Raw genomic sequence first — 22000 nt, forward strand, 5'->3', positions numbered from 1 at the left:
TGTGTGGTCTTGTTTCTCAGTCTATATTTGGTCGGTCTCGTCAGAGGTTGAATGTAACGAATGGGTGGGAAAGAGCAAGGGGCAGCGGCTGTGTAGAACGAAAACACAAATTCTCAGGGGTGTGAGCGTTTCGAGATGAGTCGTATACATGTAAATGTTGATCGTCAGTGACCGTGTGGTCTAATGGATAAGGCGTCGGACTTAGTATCTGAAGATTACAGGTTCGAATGCTGTCACGCTTGTGTTTTTTCAGTTCTGAAAAAGAAACATACCGTTTTAATGTAGCAATTGAGCAGTACGAAACCGTCTGAATGTTGCTGTTGACCATTTTTTGCTTGGAGATGCTCTTGAGCTTGAAACACACACAGCAAGACCGGTGTTAACTAACGAAATGGTCGGCAGAGTGCCGACACCGCGAGTTTTGACTGACACTTGCACATCTAAAACAACGTCGGAAAGTAACTCGTTCGGCTTTTGAGTCACATAAAGTATGTGTGTTAATTTTGACGCCACTAGCTCTGCTTGTTGTCATGCAATTTCTTTGCCTCTCAGAAATGATTATGACATAAAAGTGAAGTACGTGACGAGTGTGACGTTAGGAAAACATTAGGCAGCATGGAGAGATTCTGTATGGGACCACCCAACCAAAACGGGTACTGTGTGACGTGCTACCCGTCAAGTATTCACCGAGGTAGCCGGCTATCTCAGTCGGTAGAGCGTCAGACTCTTAATCCCAGGGTCGTGGGTTCGAGCCAGACGCTGGGCGGAACGGAATTTTGTTCCGCTGCAGGTGTAAATTACCGTTTTTCTGATTAACGAGATTTAATGGAAATAGCAACTTTAAACTTTGCCTACGTCTCTGTCAGTCGCAAGGAAACTGTATTTGAAGGTGAAGGTGATTTTGTAGACATGTGTGAAAGACATGTTCTGAAAAGCAAGTGTTGTGGTTTGGAGAGCACATCGGTTACGTGTCAGATGTGTAGCCAAGCAGTAATTTGTCGCCATAGCTGCAAATATTAGCCGGTAATATGAAGTGTTGTCAGCTAAAGTCTGATGGTGCAGACGACCGTAAGGACGAAGTACCCAAGAGTACCGCTAGGCCGCGCCTCTTTAGCTCAGTGGTAGAGCACTGGTCTAATAAACCAGGGGTTGTAAGTTCCATCCTCACAGGAGAAAGATGAATTTTGGAAATCAGTTGCGCGTCGTGGCCGTATAGCAAACAGTACCTGTGATGACGAACAATTAGCGACAGGCGTTTTTTTAAGATTTACTCTCAGATGTGATTAAGGCGAATGGCGCAGATAAAGCATTTGCCAAAGCGATACAGCATAAGGTGGGACGAGGCAGTCTGAATTACATTTTATAGATGTATTTCTCACATATCTCAGAGTCTCTCGCGATCTTCGTCGTCGTCGTCGTCGTCGTCGTCGTCGTCGTCGTCGTCGTCGTCGTCGTCGCCGCCGCCGCTTCTGCAGAAGTAGCAAATGGCCATCGTAGCAAATGCGGCGAGGGACGGCCTGCCTTCGATTCCGAATGCACAAATTGTGTGGTCTTGTTTCTCAGTCTATATTTGGTCGGTCTTGTCAGAGGTTGAATGTAACGAATGGGTGGGAAAGAGCAAGGGGCAGCGGCTGTGTAGAACGAAAACACAAATCCTCAGGGGTGTGAGCGTTTCGAGATGAGTCGTATACATGTAAATGTTGATCGTCAGTGACCGTGTGGTCTAATGGATAAGGCGTCGGACTTCGTATCTGAAGATTACAGGTTCGAATGCTGTCACGCTTGTGTTTTTCCAGTTCTGAAAAAGAAACATACCGTTTTAATGTAGCAATTGAGCAGTACGAAACCGTCTGAATGTTGCTGTTGACCATTTTTTGCTTGGAGATGCTCTTGAGCTTGAAACACACACAGCAAGACCGGTGTTAACTAACGAAATGGTCGGCAGAGTGCCGACACCGCGAGTTTTGACTGGCACTTGCACATCTAAAACAACGTCGGAAAGTAACTCGTTCGGCTTTTGAGTCACATAAAGTATGTGTGTTAATTTTGACGCCACTAGCTCTGCTTGTTGTCATGCAATTTCTTTGCCTCTCAGAAATGATTATGACATAAAAGTGAAGTACGTGACGAGTGTGACGTTAGGAAAACATTAGGCAGCATGGAGAGATTCTGTATGGGACCACCCAACGCAAACGAGTACTGTGTGACGTGCTACCCGGCAAGTATTCACCGAGGTAGCCGGCTATCTCAGTCGGTAGAGCGTCAGACTCTTAATCCCAGGGTCGTGGGTTCGAGCCAGACGCTGGGCGGAACGGAATTTTGTTCCGCTGCAGGTGTAAATTACCGTTTTTCTGATTAACGAGATTTAATGGAAATAGCAACTTTAAACTTTGCCTACGTCTCTGTCAGTCGCAAGGAAACTGTATTTGAAGGTGAAGGTGATTTTGTAGACATGTGTGAAAGACATGTTCTGAAAAGCAAGTGTTGTGGTTTGGAGAGCACATCGGTTACGTGTCAGATGTGTAGCCAAGCAGTAATTTGTCGCCATAGCTGCAAATATTAGCCGGTAATATGAAGTGTTGTCAGCTAAAGTCTGATGGTGCAGACGACCGTAAGGACGAAGTACCCAAGAGTACCGCTAGGCCGCGCCTCTTTAGCTCAGTGGTAGAGCACTGGTCTAATAAACCAGGGGTTGTAAGTTCCATCCTCACAGGAGAAAGATGAATTTTGGAAATCAGTTGCGCGTCGTGGCCGTATAGCAAACAGTACCTGTGATGACGAACAATTAGCGACAGGCGTTTTTTTAAGATTTACTCTCAGATGTGATTAAGGCGAATGGCGCAGATAAAGCATTTGCCAAAGCGGTACAGCATAAGGTGGGACGAGGCAGTCTGAATTACATTTTATAGATGTATTTCTCACATATCTCAGAGTCTCTCGCGATCTTCGTCGTCGTCGTCGTCGCCGCCGCCGCCGCCGCTTCTGCAGAAGTAGCAAATGGCCATCGTAGCAAATGCGGCGAGGGACGGCCTGCCTTCGATTCCGAATGCACAAATTGTGTGGTCTTGTTTCTCAGTCTATATTTGGTCGGTCTTGTCAGAGGTTGAATGTAACGAACGGGTGGGAAAGAGCAAGGGGCAGCGGCTGTGTAGAACGAAAACACAAATCCTCAGGGGTGTGAGCGTTTCGAGATGAGTCGTATACATGTAAATGTTGATCGTCAGTGACCGTGTGGTCTAATGGATAAGGCGTCGGACTTCGTATCTGAAGATTACAGGTTCGAATGCTGTCACACTTGTGTTTTTCCAGTTCTGAAAAAGAAACATACCGTTTTAATGTAGCAATTGAGCAGTACGAAACCGTCTGAATGTTGCTGTTGACCATTTTTTGCTTGGAGATGCTCTTGAGCTTGAAACACACACAGCAAGACCGGTGTTAACTAACGAAATGGTCGGCAGAGTGCCGACACCGCGAGTTTTGACTGGCACTTGCACATCTAAAACAACGTCGGAAAGTAACTCGTTCGGCTTTTGAGTCACATAAAGTATGTGTGTTAATTTTGACGCCACTAGCTCTGCTTGTTGTCATGCAATTTCTTTGCCTCTCAGAAATGATTATGACATAAAAGTGAAGTACGTGACGAGTGTGACGTTAGGAAAACATTAGGCAGCATGGAGAGATTCTGTATGGGACCACCCAACGCAAACGAGTACTGTGTGACGTGCTACCCGGCAAGTATTCACCGAGGTAGCCGGCTATCTCAGTCGGTAGAGCGTCAGACTCTTAATCCCAGGGTCGTGGGTTCGAGCCAGACGCTGGGCGGAACGGAATTTTGTTCCGCTGCAGGTGTAAATTACCGTTTTTCTGATTAACGAGATTTAATGGAAATAGCAACTTTAAACTTTGCCTACGTCTCTGTCAGTCGCAAGGAAACTGTATTTGAAGGTGAAGGTGATTTTGTAGACATGTGTGAAAGACATGTTCTGAAAAGCAAGTGTTGTGGTTTGGAGAGCACATCGGTTACGTGTCAGATGTGTAGCCAAGCAGTAATTTGTCGCCATAGCTGCAAATATTAGCCGGTAATATGAAGTGTTGTCAGCTAAAGTCTGATGGTGCAGACGACCGTAAGGACGAAGTACCCAAGAGTACCGCTAGGCCGCGCCTCTTTAGCTCAGTGGTAGAGCACTGGTCTAATAAACCAGGGGTTGTAAGTTCCATCCTCACAGGAGAAAGATGAATTTTGGAAATCAGTTGCGCGTCGTGGCCGTATAGCAAACAGTACCTGTGATGACGAACAATTAGCGTCAGGCGTTTTTTTAAGATTTACTCTCAGATGTGATTAAGGCGAATGGCGCAGATAAAGCATTTGCCAAAGCGGTACAGCATAAGGTGGGACGAGGCAGTCTGAATTACATTTTATAGATGTATTTCTCACATATCTCAGAGTCTCTCGCGATCTTCGTCGTCGTCGTCGTCGTCGTCGTCGTCGTCGTCGCCGCCGCCGCTTCTGCAGAAGTAGCAAATGGCCATCGTAGCAAATGCGGCGAGGGACGCCCTGCCTTCGATTCCGAATGCACAAAGTGTGTGGTCTTGTTTCTCAGTCTATATTTGGTCGGTCTCGTCAGAGGTTGAATGTAACGAATGGGTGGGAAAGAGCAAGGGGCAGCGGCTGTGTAGAACGAAAACACAAATCCTCAGGGGTGTGAGCGTTTCGAGATGAGTCGTATACATGTAAACGTTGGTCGTCAGTGACCGTGTGGCCTAATGGATAAGGCGTCGGACTTCGGCTCTGAAGATTACAGGTTCGAATGCTGCGACGCTTCTGTTTTTCCAGTTCTGAAAAAGAAACATACCGTTTTAATGTAGCAATTGAGCAGTACGAAACCGTCTGAATGTTGCTGTTGACCATTTTTTGCTTGGAGATGCTCTTGAGCTTGAAACACACACAGCAAGACCGGTGTTAACTAACGAAATGGTCGGCAGAGTGCCGACACCGCGAGTTTTGACTGGCACTTGCACATCTAAAACAACGTCGGAAAGTAACTCGTTCGGCTTTTGAGTCACATAAAGTATGTGTGTTAATTTTGACGCCACTAGCTCTGCTTGTTGTCATGCAATTTCTTTGCCTCTCAGAAATGATTATGACATAAAAGTGAAGTACGTGACGAGTGTGACGTTAGGAAAACATTAGGCAGCATGGAGAGATTCTGTATGGGACCACCCAACCCAAACGAGTACTGTGTGACGTGCTACCCGGCAAGTATTCACCGAGGTAGCCGGCTATCTCAGTCGGTAGAGCGTCAGACTCTTAATCCCAGGGTCGTGGGTTCGAGCCAGACGCTGGGCGGAACGGAATTTTGTTCCGCTGCAGGTGTAAATTACCGTTTTTCTGATTAACGAGATTTAATGGAAATAGCAACTTTAAACTTTGCCTACGTCTCTGTCAGTCGCAAGGAAACTGTATTTGAAGGTGAAGGTGATTTTGTAGACATGTGTGAAAGACATCTTCTGAAAAGCAAGTGTTGTGGTTTGGAGAGCACATCGGTTACGTGTCAGATGTGTAGCCAAGCAGTAATTTGTCGCCATAGCTGCAAATATTAGCCGGTAATATGAAGTGTTGTCAGCTAAAGTCTGATGGTGCAGACGACCGTAAGGACGAAGTACCCAAGAGTACCGCTAGGCCGCGCCTCTTTAGCTCAGTGGTAGAGCACTGGTCTAATAAACCAGGGGTTGTAAGTTCCATCCTCACAGGAGAAAGATGAATTTTGGAAATCAGTTGCGCGTCGTGGCCGTATAGCAAACAGTACCTGTGATGACGAACAATTAGCGACAGGCGTTTTTTTAAGATTTACTCTCAGATGTGATTAAGGCGAATGGCGCAGATAAAGCATTTGCCAAAGCGGTACAGCATAAGGTGGGACGAGGCAGTCTGAATTACATTTTATAGATGTATTTCTCACATATCTCAGAGTCTCTCGCGATCTTCGTCGTCGTCGTCGTCGTCGTCGTCGTCGTCGTCGTCGCCGCCGCCGCCGCTTCTGCAGAAGTAGCAAATGGCCATCGTAGCAAATGCGGCGAGGGACGGCCTGCCTTCGATTCCGAATGCACAAATTGTGTGGTCTTGTTTCTCAGTCTATATTTGGTCGGTCTTGTCAGAGGTTGAATGTAACGAACGGGTGGGAAAGAGCAAGGGGCAGCGGCTGTGTAGAACGAAAACACAAATCCTCAGGGGTGTGAGCGTTTCGAGATGAGTCGTATACATGTAAATGTTGATCGTCAGTGACCGTGTGGTCTAATGGATAAGGCGTCGGACTTCGTATCTGAAGATTACAGGTTCGAATGCTGTCACACTTGTGTTTTTCCAGTTCTGAAAAAGAAACATACCGTTTTAATGTAGCAATTGAGCAGTACGAAACCGTCTGAATGTTGCTGTTGACCATTTTTTGCTTGGAGATGCTCTTGAGCTTGAAACACACACAGCAAGACCGGTGTTAACTAACGAAATGGTCGGCAGAGTGCCGACACCGCGAGTTTTGACTGGCACTTGCACATCTAAAACAACGTCGGAAAGTAACTCGTTCGGCTTTTGAGTCACATAAAGTATGTGTGTTAATTTTGACGCCACTAGCTCTGCTTGTTGTCATGCAATTTCTTTGCCTCTCAGAAATGATTATGACATAAAAGTGAAGTACGTGACGAGTGTGACGTTAGGAAAACATTAGGCAGCATGGAGAGATTCTGTATGGGACCACCCAACGCAAACGAGTACTGTGTGACGTGCTACCCGGCAAGTATTCACCGAGGTAGCCGGCTATCTCAGTCGGTAGAGCGTCAGACTCTTAATCCCAGGGTCGTGGGTTCGAGCCAGACGCTGGGCGGAACGGAATTTTGTTCCGCTGCAGGTGTAAATTACCGTTTTTCTGATTAACGAGATTTAATGGAAATAGCAACTTTAAACTTTGCCTACGTCTCTGTCAGTCGCAAGGAAACTGTATTTGAAGGTGAAGGTGATTTTGTAGACATGTGTGAAAGACATGTTCTGAAAAGCAAGTGTTGTGGTTTGGAGAGCACATCGGTTACGTGTCAGATGTGTAGCCAAGCAGTAATTTGTCGCCATAGCTGCAAATATTAGCCGGTAATATGAAGTGTTGTCAGCTAAAGTCTGATGGTGCAGACGACCGTAAGGACGAAGTACCCAAGAGTACCGCTAGGCCGCGCCTCTTTAGCTCAGTGGTAGAGCACTGGTCTAATAAACCAGGGGTTGTAAGTTCCATCCTCACAGGAGAAAGATGAATTTTGGAAATCAGTTGCGCGTCGTGGCCGTATAGCAAACAGTACCTGTGATGACGAACAATTAGCGTCAGGCGTTTTTTTAAGATTTACTCTCAGATGTGATTAAGGCGAATGGCGCAGATAAAGCATTTGCCAAAGCGGTACAGCATAAGGTGGGACGAGGCAGTCTGAATTACATTTTATAGATGTATTTCTCACATATCTCAGAGTCTCTCGCGATCTTCGTCGTCGTCGTCGTCGTCGTCGTCGTCGTCGTCGTCGTCGTCGCCGCCGCCGCTTCTGCAGAAGTAGCAAATGGCCATCGTAGCAAATGCGGCGAGGGACGGCCTGCCTTCGATTCCGAATGCACAAAGTGTGTGGTCTTGTTTCTCAGTCTATATTTGGTCGGTCTCGTCAGAGGTTGAATGTAACGAATGGGTGGGAAAGAGCAAGGGGCAGCGGCTGTGTAGAACGAAAACACAAATCCTCAGGGGTGTGAGCGTTTCGAGATGAGTCGTATACATGTAAACGTTGGTCGTCAGTGACCGTGTGGCCTAATGGATAAGGCGTCGGACTTCGGCTCTGAAGATTACAGGTTCGAATGCTGCCACGCTTCTGTTTTTCCAGTTCTGAAAAAGAAACATACCGTTTTAATGTAGCAATTGAGCAGTACGAAACCGTCTGAATGTTGCTGTTGACCATTTTTTGCTTGGAGATGCTCTTGAGCTTGAAACACACACAGCAAGACCGGTGTTAACTAACGAAATGGTCGGCAGAGTGCCGACACCGCGAGTTTTGACTGGCACTTGCACATCTAAAACAACGTCGGAAAGTAACTCGTTCGGCTTTTGAGTCACATAAAGTATGTGTGTTAATTTTGACGCCACTAGCTCTGCTTGTTGTCATGCAATTTCTTTGCCTCTCAGAAATGATTATGACATAAAAGTGAAGTACGTGACGAGTGTGACGTTAGGAAAACATTAGGCAGCATGGAGAGATTCTGTATGGGACCACCCAACCCAAACGAGTACTGTGTGACGTGCTACCCGGCAAGTATTCACCGAGGTAGCCGGCTATCTCAGTCGGTAGAGCGTCAGACTCTTAATCCCAGGGTTGTGGGTTCGAGCCAGACGCTGGGCGGAACGGAATTTTGTTCCGCTGCAGGTGTAAATTACCGTTTTTCTGATTAACGAGATTTAATGGAAATAGCAACTTTAAACTTTGCCTACGTCTCTGTCAGTCGCAAGGAAACTGTATTTGAAGGTGAAGGTGATTTTGTAGACATGTGTGAAAGACATGTTCTGAAAAGCAAGTGTTGTGGTTTGGAGAGCACATCGGTTACGTGTCAGATGTGTAGCCAAGCAGTAATTTGTCGCCATAGCTGCAAATATTAGCCGGTAATATGAAATGTTGTCAGCTAAAGTCTGATGGTGCAGACGACCGTAAGGACGAAGTACCCAAGAGTACCGCTAGGCCGCGCCTCTTTAGCTCAGTGGTAGAGCACTGGTCTAATAAACCAGGGGTTGTAAGTTCCATCCTCACAGGAGAAAGATGAATTTTGGAAATCAGTTGCGCGTCGTGGCCGTATAGCAAACAGTACCTGTGATGACGAACAATTAGCGACAGGCGTTTTTTTAAGATTTACTCTCAGATGTGATTAAGGCGAATGGCGCAGATAAAGCATTTGCCAAAGCGGTACAGCATAAGGTGGGACGAGGCAGTCTGAATTACATTTTATAGATGTATTTCTCACATATCTCAGAGTCTCTCGCGATCTTCGTCGTCGTCGTCGTCGTCGTCGTCGTCGTCGTCGTCGTCGTCGTCGTCGCCGCCGCCGCTTCTGCAGAAGTAGCAAATGGCCATCGTAGCAAATGCGGCGAGGGACGGCCTGCCTTCGATTCCGAATGCACAAATTGTGTGGTCTTGTTTCTCAGTCTATATTTGGTCGGTCTCGTCAGAGGTTGAATGTAACGAATGGGTGGGAAAGAGCAAGGGGCAGCGGCTGTGTAGAACGAAAACACAAATCCTCAGGGGTGTGAGCGTTTCGAGATGAGTCGTATACATGTAAATGTTGATCGTCAGTGACCGTGTGGTCTAATGGGTAAGGCGTCGGACTTAGTATCTGAAGATTACAGGTTCGAATGCTGTCACGCTTGTGTTTTTCCAGTTCTGAAAAAGAAACATACCGTTTTAATGTAGCAATTGAGCAGTACGAAACCGTCTGAATGTTGCTGTTGACCATTTTTTGCTTGGAGATGCTCTTGAGCTTGAAACACACACAGCAAGACCGGTGTTAACTAACGAAATGGTCGGCAGAGTGCCGACACCGCGAGTTTTGACTGGCACTTGCACATCTAAAACAACGTCGGAAAGTAACTCGTTCGGCTTTTGAGTCACATAAAGTATGTGTGTTAATTTTCACGCCACTAGCTCTGCTTGTTGTCATGCAATTTCTTTGCCTCTCAGAAATGATTATGACATAAAAGTGAAGTACGTGACGAGTGTGACGTTAGGAAAACATTAGGCAGCATGGAGAGATTCTGTATGGGACCACCCAACCCAAACGAGTACTGTGTGACGTGCTACCCGGCAAGTATTCACCGAGGTAGCCGGCTATCTCAGTCGGTAGAGCGTCAGACTCTTAATCCCAGGGTCGTGGGTTCGAGCCAGACGCTGGGCGGAACGGAATTTTGTTCCGCTGCAGGTGTAAATTACCGTTTTTCTGATTAACGAGATTTAATGGAAATAGCAACTTTAAACTTTGCCTACGTCTCTGTCAGTCGCAAGGAAACTGTATTTGAAGGTGAAGGTGATTTTGTAGACATGTGTGAAAGACATGTTCTGAAAAGCAAGTGTTGTGGTTTGGAGAGCACATCGGTTACGTGTCAGATGTGTAGCCAAGCAGTAATTTGTCGCCATAGCTGCAAATATTAGCCGGTAATATGAAGTGTTGTCAGCTCAAGTCTGATGGTGCAGACGACCGTAAGGACGAAGTACCCAAGAGTACCGCTAGGCCGCGCCTCTTTAGCTCAGTGGTAGAGCACTGGTCTATTAAACCAGGGGTTGTAAGTTCCATCCTCACAGGAGAAAGATGAATTTTGGAAATCAGTTGCGCGTCGTGGCCGTATAGCAAACAGTACCTGTGATGACGAACAATTAGCGACAGGCGTTTTTTTAAGATTTACTCTCAGATGTGATTAAGGCGAATGGCGCAGATAAAGCATTTGCCAAAGCGATACAGCATAAGGTGGGACGAGGCAGTCTGAATTACATTTTATAGATGTATTTCTCACATATCTCAGAGTTTCTCGCGATCTTCGTCGTCGTCGTCGTCGTCGTCGTCGCCGCCGCCGCCGCCGCTTCTGCAGAAGTAGCAAATGGCCATCGTAGCAAATGCGGCGAGGGACGGCCTGCCTTCGATTCCGAATGCACAAATTGTGTGGTCTTGTTTCTCAGTCTATATTTGGTCGGTCGCGTCAGAGGTTGAATGTAACGAATGGGTGGGAAAGAGCAAGGGGCAGCGGCTGTGTAGAACGAAAACACAAATCCTCAGGGGTGTGAGCGTTTCGAGATGAGTCGTATACATGTAAATGTTGATCGTCAGTGACCGTGTGGTCTAATGGATAAGGCGTCGGACTTAGTATCTGAAGATTACAGGTTCGAATGCTGTCACGCTTGTGTTTTTCCAGTTATGAAAAAGAAACATACCGTTTTAATGTAGCAATTGAGCAGTACGAAACCGTCTGAATGTTGCTGTTGACCATTTTTTGCTTGGAGATGCTCTTGAGCTTGAAACACACACAGCAAGACCGGTGTTAACTAACGAAATGGTCGGCAGAGTGCCGACACCGCGAGTTTTGACTGGCACTTGCACATCTAAAACAACGTCGGAAAGTAACTCGTTCGGCTTTTGAGTCACATAAAGTATGTGTGTTAATTTTGACGCCACTAGCTCTGCTTGTTGTCATGCAATTTCTTTGCCTCTCAGAAATGATTATGACATAAAAGTGAAGTACGTGACGAGTGTGACGTTAGGAAAACATTAGGCAGCATGGAGAGATTCTGTATGGGACCACCCAACGCAAACGAGTACTGTGTGACGTGCTACCCGGCAAGTATTCACCGAGGTAGCCGGCTATCTCAGTCGGTAGAGCGTCAGACTCTTAATCCCAGGATCGTGGGTTCGAGCCAGACGCTGGGCGGAACGGAATTTTGTTCCGCTGCAGGTGTAAATTACCGTTTTTCTGATTAACGAGATTTAATGGAAATAGCAACTTTAAACTTTGCCTACGTCTCTGTCAGTCGCAAGGAAACTGTATTTGAAGGTGAAGGTGATTTTGTAGACATGTGTGAAAGACATGTTCTGAAAAGCAAGTGTTGTGGTTTGGAGAGCACATCGGTTACGTGTCAGATGTGTAGCCAAGCAGTAATTTGTCGCCATAGCTGCAAATATTAGCCGGTAATATGAAGTGTTGTCAGCTCAAGTCTGATGGTGCAGACGACCGTAAGGACGAAGTACCCAAGAGTACCGCTAGGCCGCGCCTCTTTAGCTCAGTGGTAGAGCACTGGTCTATTAAACCAGGGGTTGTAAGTTCCATCCTCACAGGAGAAAGATGAATTTTGGAAATCAGTTGCGCGTCGTGGCCGTATAGCAAACAGTACCTGTGATGACGAACAATTAGCGACAGGCGTTTTTTTAAGATTTACTCTCAGATGTGATTAAGGCGAATGGCGCAGATAAAGCATTTGCCAAAGCGATACAGCATAAGGTGGGACGAGGCAGTCTGAATTACATTTTATAGATGTATTTCTCACATATCTCAGAGTTTCTCGCGATCTTCGTCGTCGTCGTCGTCGTCGCCGCACACTAGATCGCGTGTTTAGCAAATGGCCATCGTAGCAAATGCGGCGAGGGACGGCCTGCCTTCGATTCCGAATGCACAAATTGTGTGGTCTTGTTTCTCAGTCTATATTTGGTCGGTCTCGTCAGAGGTTGAATGTAACGAATGGGTGGGAAAGAGCAAGGGGCAGCGGCTGTGTAGAACGAAAACACAAATCCTCAGGGATGTGAGCGTTTCGAGATGAGTCGTATACATGTAAATGTTGATCGTCAGTGACCGTGTGGTCTAATGGATAAGGCGTCGGACTTAGTATCTGAAGATTACAGGTTCGAATGCTGTCACGCTTGTGTTTTTCCAGTTATGAAAAAGAAACATACCGTTTTAATGTAGCAATTGAGCAGTACGAAACCGTCTGAATGTTGCTGTTGACCATTTTTTGCTTGGAGATGCTCTTGAGCTTGAAACACACACAGCAAGACCGGTGTTAACTAACGAAATGGTCGGCAGAGTGCCGACACCGCGAGTTTTGACTGGCACTTGCACATCTAAAACAACGTCGGAAAGTAACTCGTTCGGCTTTTGAGTCACATAAAGTATGTGTGTTAATTTTGACGCCACTAGCTCTGCTTGTTGTCATGCAATTTCTTTGCCTCTCAGAAATGATTATGACATAAAAGTGAAGTACGTGACGAGTGTGACGTTAGGAAAACATTAGGCAGCATGGAGAGATTCTGTATGGGACCACCCAACCCAAACGAGTACTGTGTGACGTGCTACCCGGCAAGTATTCACCGAGGTAGCCGGCTATCTCAGTCGGTAGAGCGTCAGACTCTTAATCCCAGGGTCGTGGGTTCGAGCCAGACGCTGGGCGGAACGGAATTTTGTTCCGCTGCAGGTGTAAATTACCGTTTTTCTGATTAACGAGATTTAATGGAAATAGCAACTTTAAACTTTGCCTACGTCTCTGTCAGTCGCAAGGAAACTGTATTTGAAGGTGAAGGTGATTTTGTAGACATGTGTGAAAGACATGTTCTGAAAAGCAAGTGTTGTGGTTTGGAGAGCACATCGGTTACGTGTCAGATGTGTAGCCAAGCAGTAATTTGTCGCCATAGCTGCAAATATTAGCCGGTAATATGAAGTGTTGTCAGCTAAAGTCTGATGGTGCAGACGACCGTAAGGACGAAGTACCCAAGAGTACCGCTAGGCCGCGCCTCTTTAGCTCAGTGGTAGAGCACTGGTCTAATAAACCAGGGGTTGTAAGTTCCATCCTCACAGGAGAAAGATGAATTTTGGAAATCAGTTGCGCGTCGTGGCCGTATAGCAAACAGTACCTGTGATGACGAACAATTAGCGTCAGGCGTTTTTTTAAGATTTACTCTCAGATGTGATTAAGGCGAATGGCGCAGATAAAGCATTTGCCAAAGCGATACAGCATAAGGTGGGACGAGGCAGTCTGAATTACATTTTATAGATGTATTTCTCACATATCTCAGAGTTTCTCGCGATCTTCGTCGTCGTCGTCGTCGTCGTCGTCGTCGTCGCCGCCGCCGCTTCTGCAGAAGTAGCAAATGGCCATCGTAGCAAATGCGGCGAGGGACGGCCTGCCTTCGATTCCGAATGCACAAATTGTGTGGTCTTGTTTCTCAGTCTATATTTGGTCGGTCTTGTCAGAGGTTGAATGTAACGAATGGGTGGGAAAGAGCAAGGGGCAGCGGCTGTGTAGAACGAAAACACAAATCCTCAGGGGTGTGAGCGTTTCGAGATGAGTCGTATACATGTAAATGTTGATCGTCAGTGACCGTGTGGTCTAATGGATAAGGCGTCGGACTTAGTATCTGAAGATTACAGGTTCGAATGCTGTCACGCTTGTGTTTTTCCAGTTCTGAAAAAGAAACATACCGTTTTAATGTAGCAATTGAGCAGTACGAAACCGTCTGAATGTTGCTGTTGACCATTTTTTGCTTGGAGATGCTCTTGAGCTTGAAACACACACAGCAAGACCGGTGTTAACTAACGAAATGGTCGGCAGAGTGCCGACACCGCGAGTTTTGACTGGCACTTGCACATCTAAAACAACGTCGGAAAGTAACTCGTTCGGCTTTTGAGTCACATAAAGTATGTGTGTTAATTTTGACGCCACTAGCTCTGCTTGTTGTCATGCAATTTCTTTGCCTCTCAGAAATGATTATGACATAAAAGTGAAGTACGTGACGAGTGTGACGTTAGGAAAACATTAGGCAGCATGGAGAGACTCTGTATGGGACCACCCAACCCAAACGAGTACTGTGTGACGTGCTACCCGGCAAGTATTCACCGAGGTAGCCGGCTATCTCTGTCGGTAGAGCGTCAGACTCTTAATCCCAGGGTCGTGGGTTCGAGCCAGACGCTGGGCGGAACGGAATTTTGTTCCGCTGCAGGTGTAAATTACCGTTTTTCTGATTAACGAGATTTAATGGAAATAGCAACTTTAAACTTTGCCTACGTCTCTGTCAGTCGCAAGGAAACTGTATTTGAAGGTGAAGGTGATTTTGTAGACATGTGTGAAAGACATGTTCTGAAAAGCAAGTGTTGTGGTTTGGAGAGCACATCGGTTACGTGTCAGATGTGTAGCCAAGCAGTAATTTGTCGCCATAGCTGCAAATATTAGCCGGTAATATGAAGTGTTGTCAGCTAAAGTCTGATGGTGCAGACGACCGTAAGGACGAAGTACCCAAGAGTACCGCTAGGCCGCGCCTCTTTAGCTCAGTGGTAGAGCACTGGTCTAATAAACCAGGGGTTGTAAGTTCCATCCTCACAGGAGAAAGATGAATTTTGGAAATCAGTTGCGCGTCGTGGCCGTATAGCAAACAGTACCTGTGATGACGAACAATTAGCGACAGGCGTTTTTTTAAGATTTACTCTCAGATGTGATTAAGGCGAATGGCGCAGATAAAGCATTTGCCAAAGCGATACAGCATAAGGTGGGACGAGGCAGTCTGAATTACATTTTATAGATGTATTTCTCACATATCTCAGAGTTTCTCGCGATCTTCGTCGTCGTCGTCGTCGTCGTCGTCGCCGCCGCCGCTTCTGCAGAAGTAGCAAATGGCCATCGTACCAAATGCGGCGAGGGACGGCCTGCCTTCGATTCCGAATGCACAAATTGTGTGGTCTTGTTTCTCAGTCTATATTTGGTCGGTCTTGTCAGAGGTTGAATGTAACGAATGGGTGGGAAAGAGCAAGGGGCAGCGGCTGTGTAGAACGAAAACACAAATCCTCAGGGGTGTGAGCGTTTCGAGATGAGTCGTATACATGTAAATGTTGATCGTCAGTGACCGTGTGGTCTAATGGATAAGGCGTCGGACTTAGTATCTGAAGATTACAGGTTCGAATGCTGTCACGCTTGTGTTTTTTCAGTTCTGAAAAAGAAACATACCGTTTTAATGTAGCAATTGAGCAGTACGAAACCGTCTGAATGTTGCTGTTGACCATTTTTTGCTTGGAGATGCTCTTGAGCTTGAAACACACACAGCAAGACCGGTGTTAACTAACGAAATGGTCGGCAGAGTGCCGACACCGCGAGTTTTGACTGGCACTTGCACATCTAAAACAACGTCGGAAAGTAACTCGTTCGGCTTTTGAGTCACATAAAGTATGTGTGTTAATTTTGACGCCACTAGCTCTGCTTGTTGTCATGCAATTTCTTTGCCTCTCAGAAATGATTATGACATAAAAGTGAAGTACGTGACGAGTGTGACGTTAGGAAAACATTAGGCAGCATGGAGAGATTCTGTATGGGACCACCCAACGCAAACGAGTACTGTGTGACGTGCTACCCGGCAAGTATTCACCGAGGTAGCCGGCTATCTCAGTCGGTAGAGCGTCAGACTCTTAATCCCAGGGTCGTGGGTTCGAGCCAGACGCTGGGCGGAACGGAATTTTGTTCCGCTGCAGGTGTAAATTACCGTTTTTCTGATTAACGAGATTTAATGGAAATAGCAACTTTAAACTTTGCCTACGTCTCTGTCAGTCGCAAGGAAACTGTATTTGAAGGTGAAGGTGATTTTGTAGACATGTGTGAAAGACATGTTCTGAAAAGCAAGTGTTGTGGTTTGGAGAGCACATCGGTTACGTGTCAGATGTGTAGCCAAGCAGTAATTTGTCGCCATAGCTGCAAATATTAGCCGGTAATATGAAGTGTTGTCAGCTAAAGTCTGATGGTGCAGACGACCGTAAGGACGAAGTACCCAAGAGTACCGCTAGGCCGCGCCTCTTTAGCTCAGTGGTAGAGCACTGGTCTAATAAACCAGGGGTTGTAAGTTCCATCCTCACAGGAGAAAGATGAATTTTGGAAATCAGTTGCGCGTCGTGGCCGTATAGCAAACAGTACCTGTGATGACGAACAATTAGCGACAGGCGTTTTTTTAAGATTTACTCTCAGATGTGATTAAGGCGAATGGCGCAGATAAAGCATTTGCCAAAGCGGTACAGCATAAGGTGGGACGAGGCAGTCTGAATTACATTTTATAGATGTATTTCTCACATATCTCAGAGTCTCTCGCGATCTTCGTCGTCGTCGTCGTCGTCGTCGTCGTCGTCGTCGTCGTCGTCGCCGCCGCCGCTTCTGCAGAAGTAGCAAATGGCCATCGTAGCAAATGCGGCGAGGGACGCCCTGCCTTCGATTCCGAATGCACAAAGTGTGTGGTCTTGTTTCTCAGTCTATATTTGGTCGGTCACGTCAGAGGTTGAATGTAACGAATGGGTGGGAAAGAGCAAGGGGCAGCGGCTGTGTAGAACGAAAACACAAATCCTCAGGGGTGTGAGCGTTTCGAGATGAGTCGTATACATGTAAACGTTGGTCGTCAGTGACCGTGTGGCCTAATGGATAAGGCGTCGGACTTCGGCTCTGAAGATTACAGGTTCGAATGCTGTCACGCTTGTGTTTTTCCAGTTCTGAAAAGGAAACATACCGTTTTAATGTAGCAATTGAGCAGTACGAAACCGTCTGAATGTTGCTGTTGACCATTTTTTGCTTGGAGATGCTCTTGAGCTTGAAACACACACAGCAAGACCGGTGTTAACTAACGAAATGGTCGGCAGAGTGCCGACACCGCGAGTTTTGACTGGCACTTGCACATCTAAAACAACGTCGGAAAGTAACTCGTTCGGCTTTTGAGTCACATAAAGTATGTGTGTTAATTTTGACGCCACTAGCTCTGCTTGTTGTCATGCAATTTCTTTGCCTCTCAGAAATGATTATGACATAAAAGTGAAGTACGTGACGAGTGTGACGTTAGGAAAACATTAGGCAGCATGGAGAGATTCTGTATGGGACCACCCAACCCAAACGAGTACTGTGTGACGTGCTACCCGGCAAGTATTCACCGAGGTAGCCGGCTATCTCAGTCGGTAGAGCGTCAGACTCTTAATCCCAGGGTCGTGGGTTCGAGCCAGACGCTGGGCGGAATGGAATTTTGTTCCGCTGCAGGTGTAAATTACCGTTTATCTGATTAACGAGATTTAATGGAAATAGCAAATTTAAACTTTGCCTACGTCTCTGTCAGTCGCAAGGAAACTGTATTTGAAGGTGAAGGTGATTTTGTAGACATGTGTGAAAGACATGTTCTGAAAAGCAAGTGTTGTGGTTTGGAGAGCACATCGGTTACGTGTCAGATGTGTAGCCAAGCAGTAATTTGTCGCCATAGCTGCAAATATTAGCCGGTAATATGAAGTGTTGTCAGCTAAAGTCTGATGGTGCAGACGACCGTAAGGACGAAGTACCCAAGAGTACCACTAGGCCGCGCATCTTTAGCTCAGTGGTAGAGCACTGGTCTAATAAACCAGGGGTTGTAAGTTCCATCCTCACAGGAGAAAGATGAATTTTGGAAATCAGTTGCGCGTCGTGGCCGTATAGCAAACAGTACCTGTGATGACGAACAATTAGCGACAGGCGTTTTTTTAAGATTTACTCTCAGATGTGATTAAGGCGAATGGCGCAGATAAAGCATTTGCCAAAGCGATACAGCATAAGGTGGGACGAGGCAGTCTGAATTACATTTTATAGATGTATTTCTCACATATCTCAGAGTCTCTCGCGATCTTCGTCGTCGTCGTCGTCGTCGTCGTCGTCGCCGCCGCCGCTTCTGCAGAAGTAGCAAATGGCCATCGTAGCAAATGCGGCGAGGGACGCCCTGCCTTCGATTCCGAATGCACAAAGTGTGTGGTCTTGTTTCTCAGTCTATATTTGGTCGGTCACGTCAGAGGTTGAATGTAACGAATGGGTGGGAAAGAGCAAGGGGCAGCGGCTGTGTAGAACGAAAACACAAATCCTCAGGGGTGTGAGCGTTTCGAGATGAGTCGTATACATGTAAACGTTGGTCGTCAGTGACCGTGTGGCCTAATGGATAAGGCGTCGGACTTCGGCTCTGAAGATTACAGGTTCGAATGCTGTCACGCTTGTGTTTTTCCAGTTCTGAAAAAGAAACATACCGTTTTAATGTAGCAATTGAGCAGTACGAAACCGTCTGAATGTTGCTGTTGACCATTTTTTGCTTGGAGATGCTCTTGAGCTTGAAACACACACAGCAAGACCGGTGTTAACTAACGAAATGGTCGGCAGAGTGCCGACACCGCGAGTTTTGACTGGCACTTGCACATCTAAAACAACGTCGGAAAGTAACTCGTTCGGCTTTTGAGTCACATAAAGTATGTGTGTTAATTTTGACGCCACTAGCTCTGCTTGTTGTCATGCAATTTCTTTGCCTCTCAGAAATGATTATGACATAAAAGTGAAGTACGTGACGAGTGTGACGTTAGGAAAACATTAGGCAGCATGGAGAGATTCTGTATGGGACCACCCAACCCAAACGAGTACTGTGTGACGTGCTACCCGGCAAGTATTCACCGAGGTAGCCGGCTATCTCAGTCGGTAGAGCGTCAGACTCTTAATCCCAGGGTCGTGGGTTCGAGTCAGACGCTGGGCGGAATGGAATTTTGTTCCGCTGCAGGTGTAAATTACCGTTTTTCTGATTAACGAGATTTAATGGAAATAGCAACTTTAAACTTTGCCTACGTCTCTGTCAGTCGCAAGGAAACTGTATTTGAAGGTGAAGGTGATTTTGTAGACATGTGTGAAAGACATGTTCTGAAAAGCAAGTGTTGTGGTTTGGAGAGCACATCGGTTACGTGTCAGATGTGTAGCCAAGCAGTAATTTGTCGCCATAGCTGCAAATATTAGCCGGTAATATGAAGTGTTGTCAGCTAAAGTCTGATGGTGCAGACGACCGTAAGGACGAAGTACCCAAGAGTACCGCTAGGCCGCGCCTCTTTAGCTCAGTGGTAGAGCACTGGTCTAATAAACCAGGGGTTGTAAGTTCCATCCTCACAGGAGAAAGATGAATTTTGGAAATCAGTTGCGCGTCGTGGCCGTATAGCAAACAGTACCTGTGATGACGAACAATTAGCGACAGGCGTTTTTTTAAGATTTACTCTCAGATGTGATTAAGGCGAATGGCGCAGATAAAGCATTTGCCAAAGCGATACAGCATAAGGTGGGACGAGGCAGTCTGAATTACATTTTATAGATGTATTTCTCACATATCTCAGAGTCTCTCGCGATCTTCGTCGTCGTCGTCGTCGTCGTCGTCGTCGTCGTCGTCGCCGCCGCTTCTGCAGAAGTAGCAAATGGCCATCGTAGCAAATGCGGCGAGGGACGCCCTGCCTTCGATTCCGAATGCACAAAGTGTGTGGTCTTGTTTCTCAGTCTATATTTGGTCGGTCACGTCAGAGGTTGAATGTAACGAATGGGTGGGAAAGAGCAAGGGGCAGCGGCTGTGTAGAACGAAAACACAAATCCTCAGGGGTGTGAGCGTTTCGAGATGAGTCGTATACATGTAAACGTTGGTCGTCAGTGACCGTGTGGCCTAATGGATAAGGCGTCGGACTTCGGCTCTGAAGATTACAGGTTCGAATGCTGTCACGCTTGTGTTTTTCCAGTTCTGAAAAAGAAACATACCGTTTTAATGTAGCAATTGAGCAGTACGAAACCGTCTGAATGTTGCTGTTGACCATTTTTTGCTTGGAGATGCTCTTGAGCTTGAAACACACACAGCAAGACCGGTGTTAACTAACGAAATGGTCGGCAGAGTGCCGACACCGCGAGTTTTGACTGGCACTTGCACATCTAAAACAACGTCGGAAAGTAACTCGTTCGGCTTTTGAGTCACATAAAGTATGTGTGTTAATTTTGACGCCACTAGCTCTGCTTGTTGTCATGCAATTTCTTTGCCTCTCAGAAATGATTATGACATAAAAGTGAAGTACGTGACGAGTGTGACGTTAGGAAAACATTAGGCAGCATGGAGAGATTCTGTATGGGACCACCCAACCCAAACGAGTACTGTGTGACGTGCTACCCGGCAAGTATTCACCGAGGTAGCCGGCTATCTCAGTCGGTAGAGCGTCAGACTCTTAATCCCAGGGTCGTGGGTTCGAGCCAGACGCTGGGCGGAATGGAATTTTGTTCCGCTGCAGGTGTAAATTACCGTTTTTCTGATTAACGAGATTTAATGGAAATAGCAACTTTAAACTTTGCCTACGTCTCTGTCAGTCGCAAGGAAACTGTATTTGAAGGTGAAGGTGATTTTGTAGACATGTGTGAAAGACATGTTCTGAAAAGCAAGTGTTGTGGTTTGGAGAGCACATCGGTTACGTGTCAGATGTGTAGCCAAGCAGTAATTTGTCGCCATAGCTGCAAATATTAGCCGGTAATATGAAGTGTTGTCAGCTAAAGTCTGATGGTGCAGACGACCGTAAGGACGAAGTACCCAAGAGTACCGCTAGGCCGCGCCTCTTTAGCTCAGTGGTAGAGCACTGGTCTAATAAACCAGGGGTTGTAAGTTCCATCCTCACAGGAGAAAGATGAATTTTGGAAATCAGTTGCGCGTCGTGGCCGTATAGCAAACAGTACCTGTGATGACGAACAATTAGCGACAGGCGTTTTTTTAAGATTTACTCTCAGATGTGATTAAGGCGAATGGCGCAGATAAAGCATTTGCCAAAGCGATACAGCATAAGGTGGGACGAGGCAGTCTGAATTACATTTTATAGATGTATTTCTCACATATCTCAGAGTCTCTCGCGATCTTCGTCGTCGTCGTCGTCGTCGTCGTCGTCGTCGTCGCCGCCGCCGCTTCTGCAGAAGTAGCAAATGGCCATCGTAGCAAATGCGGCGAGGGACGCCCTGCCTTCGATTCCGAATGCACAAAGTGTGTGGTCTTGTTTCTCAGTCTATATTTGGTCGGTCACGTCAGAGGTTGAATGTAACGAATGGGTGGGAAAGAGCAAGGGGCAGCGGCTGTGTAGAACGAAAACACAAATCCTCAGGGGTGTGAGCGTTTCGAGATGAGTCGTATACATGTAAATGTTGGTCGTCAGTGACCGTGTGGCCTAATGGATAAGGCGTCGGACTTCGGCTCTGAAGATTACAGGTTCGAATGCTGTCACGCTTGTGTTTTTCCAGTTATGAAAAAGAAACATACCGTTTTAATGTAGCAATTGAGCAGTACGAAACCGTCTGAATGTTGCTGTTGACCATTTTTTGCTTGGAGATGCTCTTGAGCTTGAAACACACACAGCAAGACCGGTGTTAACTAACGAAATGGTCGGCAGAGTGCCGACACCGCGAGTTTTGACTGGCACTTGCACATCTAAAACAACGTCGGAAAGTAACTCGTTCGGCTTTTGAGTCACATAAAGTATGTGTGTTAATTTTGACGCCACTAGCTCTGCTTGTTGTCATGCAATTTCTTTGCCTCTCAGAAATGATTATGACATAAAAGTGAAGTACGTGACGAGTGTGACGTTAGGAAAACATTAGGCAGCATGGAGAGATTCTGTATGGGACCACC

Source organism: Schistocerca gregaria, unplaced genomic scaffold, assembly GCF_023897955.1.
Source record: "Schistocerca gregaria isolate iqSchGreg1 unplaced genomic scaffold, iqSchGreg1.2 ptg000169l, whole genome shotgun sequence".
NCBI lineage: Eukaryota > Metazoa > Arthropoda > Insecta > Orthoptera > Acrididae > Schistocerca > Schistocerca gregaria.